At 41.5% G+C, this 19,623-nt stretch overlaps 1 protein-coding gene across 1 annotated transcript in view; it reads left to right on the forward strand.

Moving 5' to 3' along the window:
- LOC144504330 (deubiquitinase DESI2) overlaps nt 1–19,623 on the forward strand; it is a 67,021-nt gene that overhangs the window by 17,410 nt on the left and 29,988 nt on the right. The gene's annotated exons all lie outside the window — the stretch shown is intronic.

The following is a 19,623-nucleotide window of genomic DNA, read 5'->3' on the forward strand; positions in this document are numbered from 1 at the left end:
ATGGTCTACACCTTAATCAGAAGGGGACCAATATCCTGGGGGGTAAATTTGCTAAGGCCATGCAGGGAGGTTTAAACTGATTCGGGGGGGGGGAGGGATCCTGAGTAGTGGGGCTGAAAGTGAGGGATGCATGGATGGGGACTGCAATGCACGGCATTGCAGAGGTGGGGTGGAGCAGGGTTTGAAATGTGTATACTTCAATGCCAGGAGTATTCGCAATAAAGTGGGTGAACTTGCAGCGTGGATCAGTACCTGGGACTTCGATGTTGTGGCTATTTCAGAGACATGGATAGAGCAGGGGCAGGAATGGATGCTGCAGGTCCCGGGGTTCAAATGTTTTAGTCGAAGTAGGGAAGGAGGTAGAAGAGGGGGAGGGGTAGCATTATTGGTCAGAGATTGTATCACAGTGTCAGAGAGGAGGTTTGATGAGGACTTATCTGTTGAGGTAGTATGGGCGGAGATTAGAAATAGGAGAGGAGAGGTCACCCTGTTGGGAGTCTTTTATAGACCTCCTAAAAGTTCTAGAGAGGTTGAGGAAAGGATTGCGGAGTCAATCCTGCTTAGGAGTGAAAGTAATAGGGCAATTGTTATGGGGGATTTTAACTTGACTAATATTGACTGGAATTGTTATAGCTCTAGCTCGTTAGAGGGGTCAGTTTTTGTTCAAAGCGTGCAGGAAGGTTTTTTGACTCAGTATGTAGACAGGCCAACTAGAGGTGAGGCTATATTGGATCTGGTGCTGGGAAATGAGCCAGACCAGGTGCTAGACTTGGAAGTTGGTGTGCATTTTGGTGATAGTGACCACAATTCGGTTACGTTCACCTTAGTGATGGAAAGGGATAGGCATGAACCTCGGGCCAGTGGTTTTAGCTGGGGGAAGGGTAATTATGAGGCTATTAGGAGAGAATTAGGAAACATAGGTTGGACTAGGAGATTACAGGGACTGGGAACGTCCGACATGTGGAGTTTTTTCAAGGAGCAGCTACTGCGAGTCTGTGATAGGTATGTCCCTGTCAGGCAAGGAGGAATTGGTAGGGCTAGGGAACCGTGGTGCACCAAAAAAGTTTCTTTGTTGGTTAAAAAGAAAAAGGAGGCTTATGTTCGGATGAGACGTGAGCACTCGGGTAGTGCACTAGAAAGCTTTAGATTGGCTAAGAGGGAGTTGAAGAGCGAGCTTAGAAGGGCTAAAAGGGGACATGAGAAGACTTTGGCGGATAGGGTTAAAGAGAATCCTAAGGCGTTCTATAGGTATGTCAAGAACAGAAGGTTGGTTAGGGCAAGTTTAGGGCCAGTTATAGATGGCAGAGGGAAGTTATGTGTGGAACCGGAGGAGATTGGTGAAGCATTGAACCAATATTTCTCTTCGGTGTTCACGCAAGGGGACATGAATATAGCTGAGGAGGACACTGGGTTGCAAGGGAGTAGAATAGACAGTATTACAGTTGATAAGGAGGATGTGCAGGATATTCTGGAGGGTCTGAAAATAGATAAATCCCCTGGTCCGGATGGGATTTATCCAAGGATTCTCTGGGAGGCAAGAGAAGTGATTGCAGAGCCTCTGGCTCTGATCTTCAGGTCGTCGTTGGCCTCTGGTATAGTACCAGAAGATTGGAGGTTAGCGAATGTTGTCCCATTGTTTAAGAAGGGGAACAGAGACTTCCCCGGGAATTATAGACCGGTGAGTCTCACTTCTGTTGTCGGCAAGATGTTGGAAAAAATTATAAGGGATAGGATTTATAGTTATTTGGAGAGTAATGAATTGATAGGTGATAGTCAGCATGGTTTTGTGGCAGGTAGGTCGTGCCTTACTAACCTTATTGAGTTTTTTGAGAAAGTGACCAAGGAGGTGGATGGGGGCAAGGCAGTGGACGTGGTATATATGGATTTTAGTAAGGCGTTTGATAAGGTTCACCATGGTAGGCTTCTGCAGAAAATGCAGATGTATGGGATTGGGAGTGATCTAGGAAATTGGATCAGGAATTGGCTAGCGGATAGGAAACAGAGGGTGGTGGTTGATAGTAAATATTCATCATGGAGTGCGGTTACAAGTGGTGTACCTCAGGGATCTGTTTTGGGGCCACTGCTGTTTGTAATATTTATTAATGATCTGGATGAGGGTATAGTTGGGTGGATTAGCAAATTTGCTGATGACACCAAAGTCGGTGGTGTGGTAGACAGTGAGGAAGGGTGTCGTAGTTTGCAGGAAGACTTAGACAGGTTGCAAAGTTGGGCCGAGAGGTGGCGGATGGAGTTTAATGCGGAGAAGTGTGAGGTAATTCACTTTGGTAGGAATAACAGATGTGTTGAGTATAGGGCTAACGGGAGGACTTTGAATAGTGTGGAGGAGCAGAGGGATCTAGGTGTATGTGTGCATAGATCCCTGAAAGTTGGGAATCAAGTAGATAAGGTTGTTAAGAAGGCATATGGTGTCTTGGCGTTTATTGGTAGGGGGATTGAATTTAGGAGTCGTAGCGTTATGTTGCAACTGTACACAACTCTGGTGCGGCCGCACTTGGAGTACTGTGTGCAGTTCTGGTCCCCACATTACAGGAAGGATGTGGAGGCTTTGGAGAGGGTGCAGAGGAGGTTTACCAGGATGTTGCCTGGTGTGGAGGGGAGATCCTATGAGGAGAGGCTGAGGGATTTGGGATTGTTTTCGCTGGAAAGGCGGCGGCTAAGAGGGGATCTTATTGAAACATATAAGATGATTAGAGGTTTAGATAGGGTGGATAGTGATAGCCTTTTTCCTCTGATGGAGAAATCCAGCACGAGGGGGCATGGCTTTAAATTGAGGGGGGGTAGTTATAGAACCGATGTCAGGGGTAGGTTCTTTACCCAGAGGGTGGTGAGGGATTGGAATGCCCTGCCAGCATCAGTAGTAAATGCGCCTAGTTTGGGGGCGTTTAAGAGATCCGTAGATAGGTTCATGGACGAAAAGAAATTGGTTTAGGTTGGAGGGTCACAGTTTTTTTTTAACTGGTCGGTGCAACATCGTGGGCCGAAGGGCCTGTTCTGCGCTGTAATGTTCTATGTTCTATGTTCTATGTCTGAGGCCATGTACCAACTGTCTCAAGAACAGCTTCTTCCCTACTGCCATCAGACTTCTGAATGGACCTACCTCACATTAAGTTGATCTTTCTCTACACCCAGCTATGACTGCTCTATCTTCTTTCCTCCTTTATGTACAGTGTACTTTGTGTAGTGCGCAAGAAACAATACTTTTCATTGTATATCAATACCTGTGACAATAATAAATCAAATCGAGGAATTAGAGTTTGGATGATTAAGTCGCTGACAAGGTATTTTTGATAAGGTGCTCAAAGTGTCAATATTACCAAATATAAACTTGAAGTGTAAACATTGAAGATATTTTTAAGACAATGTAATGCTAACTTTTCATTGAATGAATCCAGGCATATTGATCGAAGCTACAGCAGCTTATGAACCTCCTTAGTTTGAAGTTTGTGGCCTTTCTGTCACTAATTATTTCTGAGACAGGCAATGGAAGAGAATCATCAGGCCTGCCATAATCTGTGTGTAAGATTGAGGCTTTACAGTTCACCACAAGGCATTATTAGTCTGACCTATTTATCCTTTTATACATTTTGTAATGCGGATACATCATTGCTGATCAGTTAGCAGATAAACATTGGGAAAACTGAAACCGTTGTCTTTAGTCCCTGCCACTAACTCCCTTCCCAAACCATCAACTCCATTTCTTTCCCTGGCAACTGTGCGGTTGAATCAGTTTGTTACCCACCTTGGTGTTCACCCTGAGATGAAATTACGATGACACACATGCCATTGCCAAGATCACCTATTCCACTTCCATAACATTGTCTGCTTTTGCACCTGCCAGAGCTGATTTATTACTGAAATCTCACATATCATAAACTCCAAAATACTCAACTCTACGTCAAGAACTGGCATTCTGTGGTACATAAGCCACATTCCGGCACCTGTTTGGGTACACTGGGAGAATTTAGCATGGCCAATGCACCTAACCTGCACGTCTTTCAGACTGTGGGAGGAAATCAGAGCACCCGGAGGAAACCCATGCAGACACGGGGTGAACGTGCAGACTCCAAACAGACAGGGACCCAAGCTGGGTCCCTGATGATGTGAGGCAGCTGTGCTAACCACTATGCCAGTTTGCCCCCAAAAGTGACATACGCCAAGGAAGGGCATTATTTAAAAAAATATTCTTTAGTGGGAGAATTGTAATTTTAACAACTGACAATCCACAACCAATGATCAGGTCAAAACTCTGCAGTCCTGACACATCCAGAGAGGAATATTGTTGGATAACTGAACAACTAACAGAAGGAGGAGGCTACATGTGCTCATAGAATGAAGTGAAAATCAATGCACAACTTTTCTTTCTTGATAGAGTTTATTGGCTTTGTTCAGTCTCATGGCTCTTCTCTGCATCGACCCCCCGCTGTGTCCCAGCTGTCCCCTATTTATATGTGCTCAAAATACTTAATTAAACAATGCCCTTCATCTGTGGATGTTAATATGATTAACATACCATCAACACCATGGTCATCCCCATTCTGAATGAAAGGAGAAACCAGAAAGAATAGCAAAAGACAAGGCTGAAGCATTTTTGCAACCATCTTCAACCAAAAGTACCAAGTAAATGATCCATCACAGCCGCCTCCTGAGGTTCCCGCCATCATAGCTCAGAGTTGAATGCGCTGGATGCAGAAAAGATCCATACCGCCCCAGATTTCCACATTTCAAGAAGGCAGCCTAACCACCAACAGTCCCACTCAGCTGCATGGCCGCATAATAATCCTGAAATGCCATGCAGGGGACCAATAAGCTGCAAACAGTGGTCTGTTTAAGATGTAGGCATGTTTGTTTGTGCAGCAGTCCATGAAGTCCACCAAACCCACCTCTACACCGAGAAAGGCAAGGGCAGCTGATGCATGGAAACACCGCCACCTGCAAATTCCCCTCCAAGTTGCACACCATCCTGACTTGGAACTATCTTACCAGTCTGCCATTGTCGCTGGTTCAAAAGCCTGGAGCTCCCTTCCTAACAGCACTGTGGGTGTTCTTGCAACAATACATAGACTGCAATGGTTCAAAAGGCACAACAGTGCCTTCTCTAGGGCAATTAGGGATGGGCAACAAATGTTGGCCATGCTAATAATGCTCACATCCCATTGGTTAATTTTTTTTTAAACCTGGAGAGCTTTTAATTTAGTTAATTATTCCTTTCAGGATCTGCATGGTTTGGGCGGATTTTTTTGTGCCTCAGATTTTCTGTCAGAAACTGTAGAATTAAATTCCGCTTTTGATTTTTTATGTATCGTATTTTTGAAGTGCTTCAAACACAAATTCATGAGGTATGTCTGAAATTTTCTTTCAGTGAGTCTTATTTTTACGTATTAATCTGTGCTGTGTAGGAAAGAAATCAGGAACTATCTTGAATTTGTATAATGCCTTTCACGATATCCAGACATCAGTCTTGGTCTGAGGCATTCAAGTCAGGCAACCCTGACCTATACAAGAAAGTAAGAGTTTTAACAACACCAGGTTAAAGTCCAACAGGTTTATTTGGTCGCAAAATGGCATTTGCTACCAAATAAACCTGTTGGACTTTAACCTGGTGTTGTTAAAACGCTTACTGTGTTTACCCCAGTCCAATGCCGGCATCTCCACATCATGACTATACAAGAAAATCACATATGATCTAAGAAGATCCATCAAAGATGCCAAAAGACAGTACAGGAACAAGCTAGCCACACAGACCCTCGCCGACTATGATGAGGTCTGCAAGACATAACAGGCTACAAGATGAAGGCATGTAAAATTGCTAGCTCCAACGCACCCCTCCCCGATGAGCTCAATGCATTCTACCCCTGTTTTGAGCAAGAGATCAGCAAGAGCATGCCCTCCACTCTGGAAGCCCTGGATGGACTTGTATCTGAGGTCATCATTGCAGATGTCAGAGCAGCTTTCTCGAAGGTCAACCCACGGAAAGTGACTGGCACGGATGGGATACCCAGACGAGCACTCGCATCCTGCGCAGATCAGCTGGCGGGGGTATTCACAGACATCTTCAACCTCTCGTTATAAGAATCTGAGGTCCCTATCTACTTCAAGAAGACGACCATCATCCCGGTATCTAAGAAAAGCCAAGCAGCGTGCCTTAATAACTATTGTCCGGTGGTTCTGACGTCCATCATTATGAACTGCTTCGAAAGACTAGTAATGACACGAATCAATTCCAGCCTCTCGGACTGCCTGGATCCATTACAGTTTGTCTCCCGCCACAACAGGTGCACAGCAGACGCCATCTCCCTGACCCTGCAGTCAGCCCTGGAACACCTATGTCAGACTCCTATTTATCGACTATAACTCAGCCTTCAACACCATTATTTCGACAAAACCCATCTCCAAACTCCGTGGCCTGGGCCTCGGCTCCTCCCTCTGTGGCTGAATCCTGAACTTCCTAACCCACAGACCACAATCAGTAAGGATAGGCAACAACACTACCTCCACGATCATCCTCAACACCGGTGCCCAACAAGGCTGTGTTCTCAGCCCCTACTATACTCCTTATACACCTATGACTGTGTGGCCAAATTCTCCTCCAACTCGATTTTCAAGTTTGCTGACGACACCACCATAGTGGGTCGGATCTCAAACAATGACGAGACTGAGTACAGGAATGAGAGAATCTGGTGAACTGGTGTGGCAACAATAATCTCTCAATGTCAACAAAACAAAGGAGATTGTCATCGACTTCAAGTGTGGAGGAGAACATCACCGGGGCCGAAGTAGAAAGGGTCAAAAGCTTCAAGTTTTTAGGTGTCCAGATCACTAACAACCTGTCCTGGTCCCCCCCATGCCAACACTACAGTTAAGAAAGCCCACCCACGCCTCTACTTTCTCAGAAGACTAAGGGAATTTAGCATGTCAGCTACGACTCTCACCAACTTTTACAGATGCACCATAGAAAGCATTCTTTCTGGTTGTATCACAGCTTGGTATGGCTCCTGCTCTGCCCAAGACTGCAAAAAACTACAAAGGGTCGTGAATGTAGCCCAATTCATCACGCAAACCAGCCTCCCATCCATTGATTCTGTCTACACTTCCCGCTGTCTCGGCAAAGCAGCCAGCATAATTAAGGACCCCACGCACCCCAGACATTCTCTCTTCCACCTTCTTCCGTCGGGAAAAAGATACAAAAGTCTGAGGTCACGTACCAACCAACTCAAGAACAGCTTCTTCCCTGCTGCCATCAGACTTTTGAATGGACCTACCTTGCATTAATTTGATCTTTCTCTACACTCTAGCTATGACTGTAACACTACATTCGGCACCCTCGTTTCCTTCTCTATGAACGGTATGCTTTGTCTGTATAGCGCGCAAGAAACAATACTTTTCACTGTATGCCAATATGTGACAAATCAAATTAAATCAAAAACATCCCAAATGCTTCACAACAAAAGCACATGACAATCATGGTTGCAATGTAATAAAGTACAACAGAAATCTTATGCAAAGCTAGACCCCACAAACAACAATAAAGTAAATGACCACGTCATCTGTTTTTGGTGGTGTTGATTGAGGCCCAAGTGTTCTCCAAGACACCAGGAGAACTGTATGGCCCTTTGAGGGGAAATGCGGACCTTGGTTTACCATCTTATCTAAAAAGTAACATCTCACATAGTGCTGCACTCCTTCAGTGCTCTACCAAAGTGATAGCATAGTCTTCATGCTCAAGTCTCTGGAAATGGTCTTTAACATCACTTTCTGACTTAGAAATGAGAGTGTTACAGTTGAACCAAACCTGTTGCTTGTTAGTATTCCTGTGTATCCTTTATCGAAGTTCTTGTGTACTGAATGGGTTCTCCACTTTTCCCAGAATTTATTGTTCATATTATCATTTAGTTACTACTGACCTTATTCAGTTTATCGTTAAACAGGCTTCCCCATCTTCAGGATTTTGGAGACTTAAAAAGCACAAAGCCGGTGTGTTTTGTTTTATTTAGGCCATTGAGCTACATTGGTTTTGTGTGCTGCTCCTGGGTCTCAATATGTTGTTTTCTGTTAATGCTCTTCATTTGATTAAAAAGTTGGCACTCTTGCCCATTTTCACCTGCTTTTATGGTTGCTTGTGCCATTTGTGGCTTTCAAATTGTTTATTTGCACAGTATCAAATTATACATTTTTAAGTTGCGCAAGTGCTTGTGGAGGATGACATGAGTTATCTTCCTAAATGTTGGCTTCCTGTTTGAATTGTTAGTCTTAACTTTATTAAAGGAGGAAAACGTACTTCAAAAAAGTGCATCTCCCCATCTCCGTTCACCCCATCGATTTTAAAATTGGTTCCTTCCCAACAATAGAAATTGCACTTAAAGTAATTAATTGACTGTGAAGCAGTTTGACATCCTGATCAGATACAAGATAAATGTAAATTCTACGAGTGTCAGAAACCCTTTGTGCAGCATTTTCAATCTCATGGCTTCCTACCATTTTAGGTTCTTGCAATTTGATTTATTATTGTCACTTGTATTAACATACAGTGAAAAGTATTGCTTCTTCTGCGCTATACAGACAAAACATACCGTTCATAGAGAAGGAAAGGAGAGAGTGCAGAATGTAGTGTTACAGTCGTAACTAGGGTGTAGAGAAAGATCAACTTAATGCAAGCTAAGTCCTTTCAAAAGTCTGACAGCAGCAGGGAAGAAGCTGTTCTTGAGTCGGCTGGTGTGTGACCTCAGACTTTTGTATCTTTTTCCTGAAGGGAGAAGGTGGAAGAGAGAATGTCCGGGGTGCGTGGGGTCCTTAATTATGCTGGCTGCTTTGCTGAGGCAGCGGGAAGTGTAGACAGAGTCAATGGATGGGAGGCTGGTTTTATTTTTACGAGCTACTCGTATTAAATAAGTATACTAATGCTTCACATATATCCTAGCGTAGCCTCTCATTTGTCCATGAGCTTGTGATTTGAGCAAGCCTGCCAACTATTGCACATGTGGGATCTCATGCCAGTCTGATATCCTGAGCTGTTTAGGGAAGAAAGCAGAGCTTCCCTGTCACCTACCTCACCAGAGTGACTTGGGAACAATGCACAGATCTGAAATGGTGGGTGAATCTCCTCAAAATCTAAAACTTCTATGCGTTTTAGAATAATTTTGAAGAAGAGGGAAATGTAGGTCTGCATATTAATAATTGTGGGATCTGAATTGTTGGCACTCTTGTAAAATAGGAAGTACTATTGCAGGTGCATTTTGTGAAGTCACAATCTGTGACTGTTTGTATCGCTTTGCTGCCAATATTCAGTTATTTTTCTTAATTCTTTCACGGGATGTGGGCATTGAACGAGGCAATGGCCGAGTGGTATTGTCGCTAGATTATTAATCCAGAAACTCAACTAATGTTCTGGGGCCCCGGGTTTGAATCCCGCCACAGCAGATGGTGGAATTTGATTTTTCTAAAAATCTGGAATTAAGAACCTATCATGAAACTATTGTCGAAAAAACCCGTCTGGTTCACTAATGTCCTTTAGGGAAGGAAATCTGCGTCCTTACCAGCTCTGGCCTACATGTGACTCCAGAGCCACAGCAATGTGGTTGACTCTCAGCTGCCGAACAACGGGAGGGATGGCAATAAATGCTGTCCAGCCAGCGACACTCGTCACTGTGGGACAAGGCCAGCATTTGTTACCAACCCAGTTTTCCCTTGCAATAAGTGGCTTGCTGAGCCATTTCAGAGGGGCAATTAAGATTCAACTATATTGCTGTGGCTCTGGAGTCACATGTAGACCAAGCTAGGTAAGCAGGTTTCCTTCCCTAAAGGGCATTGTTGAGCCAGATGGGTTTTTGCAACAATTGATGATATTTGTTATGGATACCATTACTAAGACTAGTTTTATATTCCATATTTATTAATTAAATTTAAAATCCAGGGCTTCTGTGATTTGAACCCATGCCTACAGAGCATTAGTCTGGGCCTTTGGATTACTAGTCTACTGACAGCATCCCCAATGCAAAATGCATATTACAAATGTTACTAAAACCCTGTGTCATCCTAAACAAAAACAAAAATCCTGCGTTTAGGTGCATGACAACTTTAATTTGGGGAAAATATGCTTCATAGGACAATCCTTATTCGAGGGTATGAAAGATCCATCCAAAATGTTCATTCTAAAGTTGGGTGCAAGGAAAACCATAGTATTTTCCATTGAAAGTTTAGCTGAGTTACTGACGCTGTGGAGAATTTCCGAAAACAACTGCTTATCCTCCCACAACCTTGTAACTCTGCCAAGTGTTTCACCGTTTAAAAGATTGTCACAGTTATATGGCAAACGCTGCAGCTCATTTTTGCTCAAGCTCTCAAACAGCAGATCAACTGAATGATGAAGAACATTTTGGTGGAAATTGAGAGGGGGGTATTGTCCATGGCACTGGGAGAACTTGCTGCCACTCTTCAAATTGTGGCATGTGATCTTTTCCATAGACTTGAGAAGCAGCTGGGACATCCGTCTACAACACTCTCTCTGTGCTATGTTTGAATGGCAGCCATTTTTTGGTACTCTATAGAGAGTGAAATAGACTGGTATTTTAGAGTGTTAAGTTAGCTATTGGTGATGTATAGAGTGGAATAAAATGTATTTCCATTTGCAAATGTGGAGAATTTTATTTACGAGCGCTCTCTCAGGCTCTTTCAGTTATGATTGCTTCAAATTGAAAACTTTAACATATACTTGCTGATTATGCTTATGGCAGGAACTTGCTCTATATTTAAGCTTCTGCTTACTGCATTATGAGTGCAGTATTGTATGGAACAACTTGATTATGTTTGCAACATTGTGGTTTGTTTGGCAACAGCGTGACGAGTGCAGTTCAAAAGCAAAATACTGCTGATGCTGAGAATTGTGAAATAAAAACATGGGAAATTTATGAAAGAGAAATCATGTTTGACAAACCTATTGGAGATTTTTGGGACATACCTAGTACAATGGATAAGGGAGAACCAGTGGATGTGGTGTATTTGGCTTTTCAGAAAGCTTTTCATAAAGTCTCGGATAAGCGAATAGTGTGCAAAATTAAAACACATGGGATTGGGGTTAATATATTGGCATGGATTGAGAATTGGTTAGCAGACAGGAAACAGTAGGAATAAATGGGTCTTTCTCAATGGCAGGCAGTGACTAGTGGGGTCCCACAGGAATCGGTGTTTAGGCCCCAGCTATTCACCATATACATTAATGATTTGGAAGAGTGAACCAGAAGTAATATTTCCACATTTGCTATGACACAAAACTTGGTGGGAATGTGAATGGTGAGGAGGATGTTACGGTGATTTAAACAAGTTGAGTGAGTGGACAGATATGTGGCAGATGCAGTATAATGTGTATAAATGTGAAATTATTCAATTTGGATGGCTCAAGAGAATGGCAGTGTTATTTAAATGGTGACAGATTGGGAAATGTTGATGTACAAAGAGACCTGGGTGTCCTAGTACACCTGTCACTGAAAACAAGCATGCAGGTACAGCAAGCAGTTACGAAGGCAAATGGTATGTTGGCCTTCATTGCAAGAAAACCTTTGAGTACAGGAGCAAGGATGTCTTACAGCAGATGACAAAGTCTTGGTGAGGTGACAGCTGGTGTATTGTGTGCAGCTTTTGGGGTTTCCTTATCCAAGAAAGGATGTACACCATTGAGGGAATGCAGAGAAGGTTCACCAGACTGATTCCTGGAATGATAATATCATATGAGGAGAGATTGGGTCGACTGTATTCACTGGAATTTAAAAGAATGAGAGGGGATCTCTTTGGGGCGTATAAAATTCTGACAGGAATTAGATGAAGGAATGTTGTATCCTCTGGCTGGGGGTTCGAGAACAAGGGATCATCGTCTCAAGATTTGGGGGTAGGCCATTTATCAAAGAATCCCTACAGTGCAGAAAGAGACCTCGAGTCTGCACTGACTCTCTGAAAGAACATCCCACCCAGGTGTCTTCCCCTGTGTCCTCTCCCCGTAACTCTGCACATTTACCATTGTTAATCCACCAAACCTACACATCTTTGGACTGTAGGAGGAAATCAGAGCATCCTGAGGAAACCTGTGCAGACGTGGGGAGAATATGCAAACTCCACACACACACACACACACACACACACACACACACACACACACACACACACACATCCAAGGCTGGAATCCCTGATGCTATGAGGCAGCAGTGCTAACCACTGTACCAGAACTGAAATGAGGAGAAATTTCTTCACTCAGAAGGTGGTGAACTTGTGGCATTCTCTACCAAAGAAAGCTGTGGAGGCCAAATCACTGAATATATTTAAGAAGGAAATAAATGGATTTTTAGACTCTAAAGCTGTCAAGTGGTCTGGGGTGAACGCTGGAGTATGGCGTTGAGATAGAAGATTAGCCCTGATCATGTTAAATGGCAGAGCATGCTCGAAGGGCTGAATGGCCTACTCCTATTGTCTGTGTTACTATGACATACTCAGGTCGGGCAGCATCTGAGAATTAAGCATTAAGAAATTAATTTTTTGGGTTGATCGTTTTTTTGTTGGTTCTGCTGAAAAGTCATTAATCTAAAATGTTTACCGAGTTTCCCTCTCCACAGGTACTTGCTGAATATTTCCAGCAATTTTTTGTTTTTATATTACAAACACATACCGACAATGCAGTGAACAGAAGCTGAGAGCAGCACAAGTACATGGTGGCACAGCGGTTAGCATTGCTGCCTCAGCACTAGGGACCCAGATTCAATTCCAGCCATCGGTGACTGTCTGTGTGGAGTTTGAACGTTCTCCCCGTGTCTGTGTGGGTTTCAATCGACTGCTCTGGTTTCCTCCCACAGTCCAAAGATCTGCAGATTAGGTGGATTGCCATGCTAAATTGCCCCATAGTATCCAAAGATGTGCAGGGAAGGTAAATTAGCCATGATATATTTCCTCCTCTTGTTCAAAGATGGATAGGGTAAGGGGATTAACGGACGGTTACGTGGATAAAGCCTGGGTAAGATGCTCTGTTGGAAAGTCACTGCAGACTCGATGGGTTGAATGGCCTCCTTCTGCACTGTAGAGATTCTATGAATATATTTTGTTTCACTTGTCAGCATCAATCTCTTGTTCCATTCCATACAATGCTGATCTCCTTTATTTGCACAGTGCGAAAAGTTGCATGTTTTCCACCAAAGATAGCTTGGTGGCTGATAGATTTAGGTTCTGAGGGTGTAGGAAATTTGAACCCCCAGCTGTATGAAGATAGGACTACTTTTGTAATTACAAGGTATGTCACCATTATAGAAATTACAGCACAACAGAAATCTAATGCTCTTGTGCTGAATTTCGCTGGGAGCTATGAAACTTCACTTATCTGCCCTTTCCTGACATCCTTTTACATTCTTTCCTTTGAAATAGTTAACCAGTTACCTTTTCAAAAATGTTATAATTATACTTCAATAACTGCTTCTTGATGAAGCATTTTATGTTCTAATAATTCTCCATATGGAAAAAGGAATTTTTTTTCCTATATTTCTTTCATGGGATGTGGATGGCACCAGTTTATGCCCATCCCTAATTGCCCTTGAACTGAGTGGCTTGCTAGTCCATTTCAGAGGGCAGTTAAGAGTCAACCACATTGCTGTGGATCGAGAGTCACGTGTAGGTCAGACTGGGTAAGGATGGCAGATTTCCTTCCCTAAAGGACATTCGGTAAACCAGATTGAGTGTTTAATGTCTAGAAACAAAAGTAATTTGGGGGGATGCTACTATCAACAACACAGCAATCTGAAAAATATTTACTATGCTACCTTTTCCTTTCTGTCGTCTTATTCATGCAGCTGATTTGCCTTCAATGCCATGTGTCTTAATTTTCACAATGCTTCCATGCGGCATCTTTTCAATTTCCTGAAAACACTTGATAGTGTTTTCCCCTTCAAGCACTTTCTCAAACGGTGCAATTCAATTAATTCAACACAGCCTGGCTATTTACAAATCCATGCTGACTAGTCCCGGTCTTGTTTTGACTGTTTTCTAGAATTCTATACAAAATTAAAGTAAGATTAATTGCCATATAAATTCTTGTTATGACAATCCCTTTCCCTTGCCAAGTCTGTAAAATTGATCACCGTCTGGACTTTTGGCACAGTTTCCATTTCCAAGTAGTTGGAAGTATTATGGTGAATGCTACTGCTATTTCCTTACCAGACTCGACCTTCAGCATTCTGGTATTCATTACCATCTGAGCTTGGATAATTTACAGCTATTAGACCTATTATATTTTTCTTTTACCCACTTATTTTGAACTTCGATCTTCACTAAAATATCTTTCACATTCTCTCAAATACCCTTGGAATCCCACTTACACCTGCTGCAAAATAATGTAATTTTAACAATGTTTACCATTCCTTCACTTTCAGGATGTTTTTTTAAAACTAAGTGGCCCCACCTTTCCTTTGACTGCCTGGTCACCAGTTATGATTTTCTTATGATTTCTCTGAATTGTGAGCACATTCATAGCTCCTCTTGATTTCCTGATCTGCTTTCTCTTTCCTTCCATACATTTTATACTTATTCTTGGTTCTACTTTTCATATACCTCTTTTTTTGAAGTATAATCTTGGTTTTAATCACTTTATTGATTGAGCCCCTGCATTCTTTCACACCCCCTTAACTTTTAGTTGAAAGATATTTAACATAATACTTATCCATTTTATATTTAAGTCACTCCCAATGATGGTCAATTGTGATCTCCCATTTGGTTCCCCAAGCAATTAATCTGGGATTAAAAGTCCTCTTTCATTCCATTGATTTTTCGCTGACACCCAGTTAATCATCTTGTTTTGACTTTTCCTACTTCCAGAGTGAACCTAATTTTTCAAATGTTACCTAAAATTAGATCTAGTTCTGCATTTTTCATTTTAAATATGCTGACTACCAATATTGTTCTGGTAACATTCCAGGAAACACTCATTATTTCAATCACAAAGTTTGTCTTACACAAGTCCCACTCAGATTTTTATTCCACCATTCTTACAGCCCTGTCAGTTTTGCAAACCACATCTTGATTTCTTTCCCAGTCACATCTTAGTGTATTCTTGATACTGTAGCGCAGTGCTTCTCATTTTTTTTGGGAGACGCATTTTTACAAAATGGCCACCCCCTTGCAGCCCACTGACCAGGCAAGCTGCAATACTGCTGCTGTAGTTACAATCTAAAAGGGATTTACTGTTACATTTAAAAATACACCACTTTATCTTTTCCTTTATTCATAAAGTGTACATAACTTGAATTGTACCAAGCAATACATCATGCTGGCTACGTCATCGTCTGAGGTGAGAGGTCCTCATTGTCAAATCGCCTTCTACAAAATATGTGCTATAAACAGGACTTCCCACTTTTCTCTTGAGCAGGATCACAGAACATCTCTCCAATTTTTGAACACACCTCGGAATGTTTTGAAAAGAATCACAGAACGTCTATTTTTCTTTTGAAAAGTGCCACAGAACATCCCACGTTTTTTTTAAACAGGATACCCGGTGTCCCATTTCCAACATCCCCATGACCCACGCATGGGTTGCATCCCCCATTTTGAAAAGCCCTGCTGTAACAGTACCCTGACTTAACTGAATGCAGACAGCTTCCTCCTGAGCACTAACATTGACTTTTTTCTTTTTCTCAACTTTCTTTTCTGTGGCTGTGCAACGTATCCTCAACTCACAAAAACAGCCTGCTTTTTTCCATATAATCTCCGCTGAAAATTTTATGACTGTGAATATTTAGATCCCAGACGTTTATTTATTAGTGTCACATGTAGGCTTATATTAACACTGTAATTAAGTTATTATGAAAATCCCCTAGTTGCCACACTCCAGTGCCTGTTCGGGTACACTGAGGTGGACTTTAGCATGAGGAGAGGTTTGAAATCCAGAAAATAACGTCCCTGACACTCTGATGATTTTAATAAAGAAAATGTTTATTAAGAAATAGAATTAAAAAAGTAAAGCAGAAGTGCTCAACTAAGACAACAGCTTTACATAGTATTCGTACTTTAAACAGTTCCAATCCATCTTAACATACCTTCAGAGCTAACTCTCGCCAGTCTGTTCAACAACACCTTATAGAATTTACGATCTATAAAAATCCTGTAACTGTTACCACACAGTGCTTTTACATCTCTTGGGGTTGCTTTTGAAGTGAACCAGCAGCTTGGTTATCAAATCAGGCTTCCTTCACACACACACCTCACTGGGAGTTCCTGCTGTTGACTGGGATCCAAAAAACAGCACCTCTGCATAGGTTTCAGTATCCCCTTAAATACTTTTTCCCTTTGACCTCTCCCTTTTCTGACCTAATCTCTTTAGAACTGCACTCGCCCAGACTTATTTACCTTAATCTCTCTATATTAGATTTTAGAGTTTAAAAGCGAAGTAAACTCACTTTATACACCTTCCCTATGGTATTTCCTTCACACATTGCAACTCTTCCTTTGACTTCTTCTGTATCCATTTTTACTAAATTGCCTCAGGTAACCATTTCTTTGAAGTGTTGCTGGGCTCATTAACTTATCAAATGCACTAGTTCCATTCAGACAGTCACTCTGTCCCTGCCTTAATTATCTTGCTCACATATTCCTACAGTTTAAAATATATGGCCAGAACAGAACCCACAGAATGTATTCTAGTTTCTTGGATTTCCCTGACATTTTCATGACACATTCTAATTAGTGCATTTCGTTCACTGACTTGCTTTCTAAGATTTGCCTGTAAATACCAATGCTGGCCAATTCCATTTTATAAGGAAAAAAGAGTTTGCATTTGAACAACACGGTACCCAAAAGGTTTAAGAAATAATTAAGTACTATTGAAGTCTAATCACTCTTGCAGGCCAATGCCGTGCCTGATTTGCACACACCAAGGTCCCACTAGGACAAAGAGGTAAATTAAGACATAGAAAACAAAGATTACTGGAAGCATTTAGGTCAGGCAATACCTGTGGAGAAAGAAACAGAGTTACTAGCTCAGGTTGATATTTCATTAGAACTGGAAGAAGTTGGCAATTGAGAGATAAATTGCTTTATCTGTTTTCTCTTTCAGTGCCTTCTTCCTGGGCATCTCCGTTTCAACTTTCAGAAAGTTGGTGCAAACTCAATGGGCCAAATGGCCACCTTCTACACTGTAGGGATTCTATGACTAGTGAAGCAGTGCTTAATTTTCACCTTACAGTGCCCACCCTGATTGCATAACTTCCGATTACACTTTTTGGCCACTGTTCTCTACCTTGTTTCCTTGTCCTACCTCTTCTTTGCAGGATGGATGTAGAAAGGATGTTTCCTCATTTGGAAGAATCTTGAAGTTACTGTTTTAAAAATAAGGGGTCACACATTTAATACAGGGATGAGGATAACTTTTTTCTCTGTGGATCATGAGGCTTTGAAACACTCTTTCTCAAAAGGTGGTGGAAGCAGTGCCTTTGAATATTTTCAAGGCAGAGGTAGATGGATTCTTGACAGGCAAGGAATTGAAAGGTTATTGGGGGTAGGTAAGAATGTGGATTGAGGTTACAATCAGATCAGCAATTCAGAATAGCAGAGCAGGCATGAGGGGCCAGATGGCCTACTCCTAATTCATGCGTTCAAATGCTCTTTCCTTCCTTATCATCTTATCCAGGTGCACCAATGCTGTGGGACATTTGGTCTAAAACTTGCTCCCCAGCTTATTGTGCTATCTAATGTATTAAATTACTTCTCAGTTTCAATAATATGTTGCTCAAATGTGAGGGCTGTCATAAAATCACAGGAAGATACAGCACTGAAGGTGGCCATTTGGCCCATGGCATATCTATGCAAGCTCTTTGAAAGAACTATCCAATTTATTTAACTCATTAGTTCGAAAATCAAATATCCATTGGTTTTTATGAGGTACAAATGTGCAATAACTAGCTTTTCAACTTCTTCAATAAAGGTGTGTGACCCAGTGCAAAAGTCCCAGGGAATTGTGGTGTAAACACTGATATAATTCACTTACATTTTTTTTGGGACTTTTACAGCTTTTACACTGCCAGTTTATTCTTTTCAAATGCGTCTGCTTAGCTGACAAATCTTAGCAAATACTCCAAGAAATTGTAACTATTGGGCCAGAATTTATTGAAAGCCTGCACTATGATGCATCTACAGTATACAGCACTATTGTAATGAATTTGAATTTACTGAATTAGAACCACTGTGATCATCGCAGACAAACCAGAACAATGATGATGGATTCAGTATGTTTGGTGCAATCGCAAGAATCATAGCTTAGTATTTAAAATCAAGGGGTTAGTTTAGGTGCTGTTTGTTATTCAGTTTGGCAGTTCTGACAGTGTCTTGGGTCACTCACTGGTACAAAATGCAAAACAATATATGCAAAACATATATTCTTCTTTATATGAATCTGGCAAGAGCATTGACATTTTTTAATCTTTTAACTTTGCTTAAAAAAACTGGTTGCAGGTTCTTAGTCTTAAAGTACCATCCGAATGTAACCTTTTTTAAATATGCAGATTGGATAATTAATCCTGTATGTTGTGATTGTTAGTGGTCACAACATGCCCAATTACACATTATGGTTTCACTAGCTGCCATTTGTACCTTGTACATGTGGTTATCATTCACTTACAAACCATAAGGGGTGGTGTACTGCTATTTGATGTCAGTGGGAAATACAGCCAAGTTGAATATTGTCTTCACTAGATATACATGCTGACTGTAGAGCTTGTTGGAAAGCTATCAGGAGTAGGAATGCTTTCTGTTTTTCTCCTCCTTCTCAAGCCATATGTAGCTGCCACCATCAGCCTAATTGAGCTAACTATGCAATGGCCTGGAAACAGATCTACGACCTTTTTAATCTGTGTAATTTTGTATAAACCATTCATTTTATTTTTCTTTAGCGTTCATGTAAATATATCTTAATTCATTCTTTAGTCTTGCTGTATTTTCTTCCTGACTATTGCTTCTAATCCACTACCACCCACTTTTCAAATTTAAATTCTTCCCAACTGTTAGATTTATCCTATTTTAAAAACACAGGCTCTTCCTCCTCAAATAGAAGTTTTAGCAAAAATGCTTTTCCATTAAATTACTTCATGGACTGAAAAGGAGATTGACCTTGTCCATTGTCAACAACCCTCAGACTACAAACATTATTATACAGTAAAGCAGGTTATCATCCGTGGAAAACATAATCATTTTTTCTTTTATGTCGGGTTGAATCTCCTATACCTTTTTATATTTTCACCGCTCTCCCATTAATACACAGTATACTTTATAGATACTTTGTAAATAGATTAACTACCTGTCCTACTGAACTATGTCTTGAATGAAGTATCATAATGTTGATCTTTGTTTAGAACTTTTTTTTAGTAAGAAGGACTGTTCCCTCTGTGACACCCTGGTCCACTACTCCATCACCACCAACTGCTCAACCCCTTCTCACAGCACCTTTCCTTGCAATTGTAGAAGGTACAACACCTGCCCCAGTATCTTTTTGTTCCCCACCGTTCAAGGCCCTAAACATCCCTTTCAGGTGAAGCAACATTTCACTTGTTCCTTCCTCAATTTGGTCGACTGTATTCGCTGCTCCCAATGCAGTCT

The sequence above is a fragment of the Mustelus asterias genome, chromosome 15 (genome assembly GCF_964213995.1).
Source record: "Mustelus asterias chromosome 15, sMusAst1.hap1.1, whole genome shotgun sequence".
Lineage (NCBI taxonomy): Eukaryota > Metazoa > Chordata > Chondrichthyes > Carcharhiniformes > Triakidae > Mustelus > Mustelus asterias.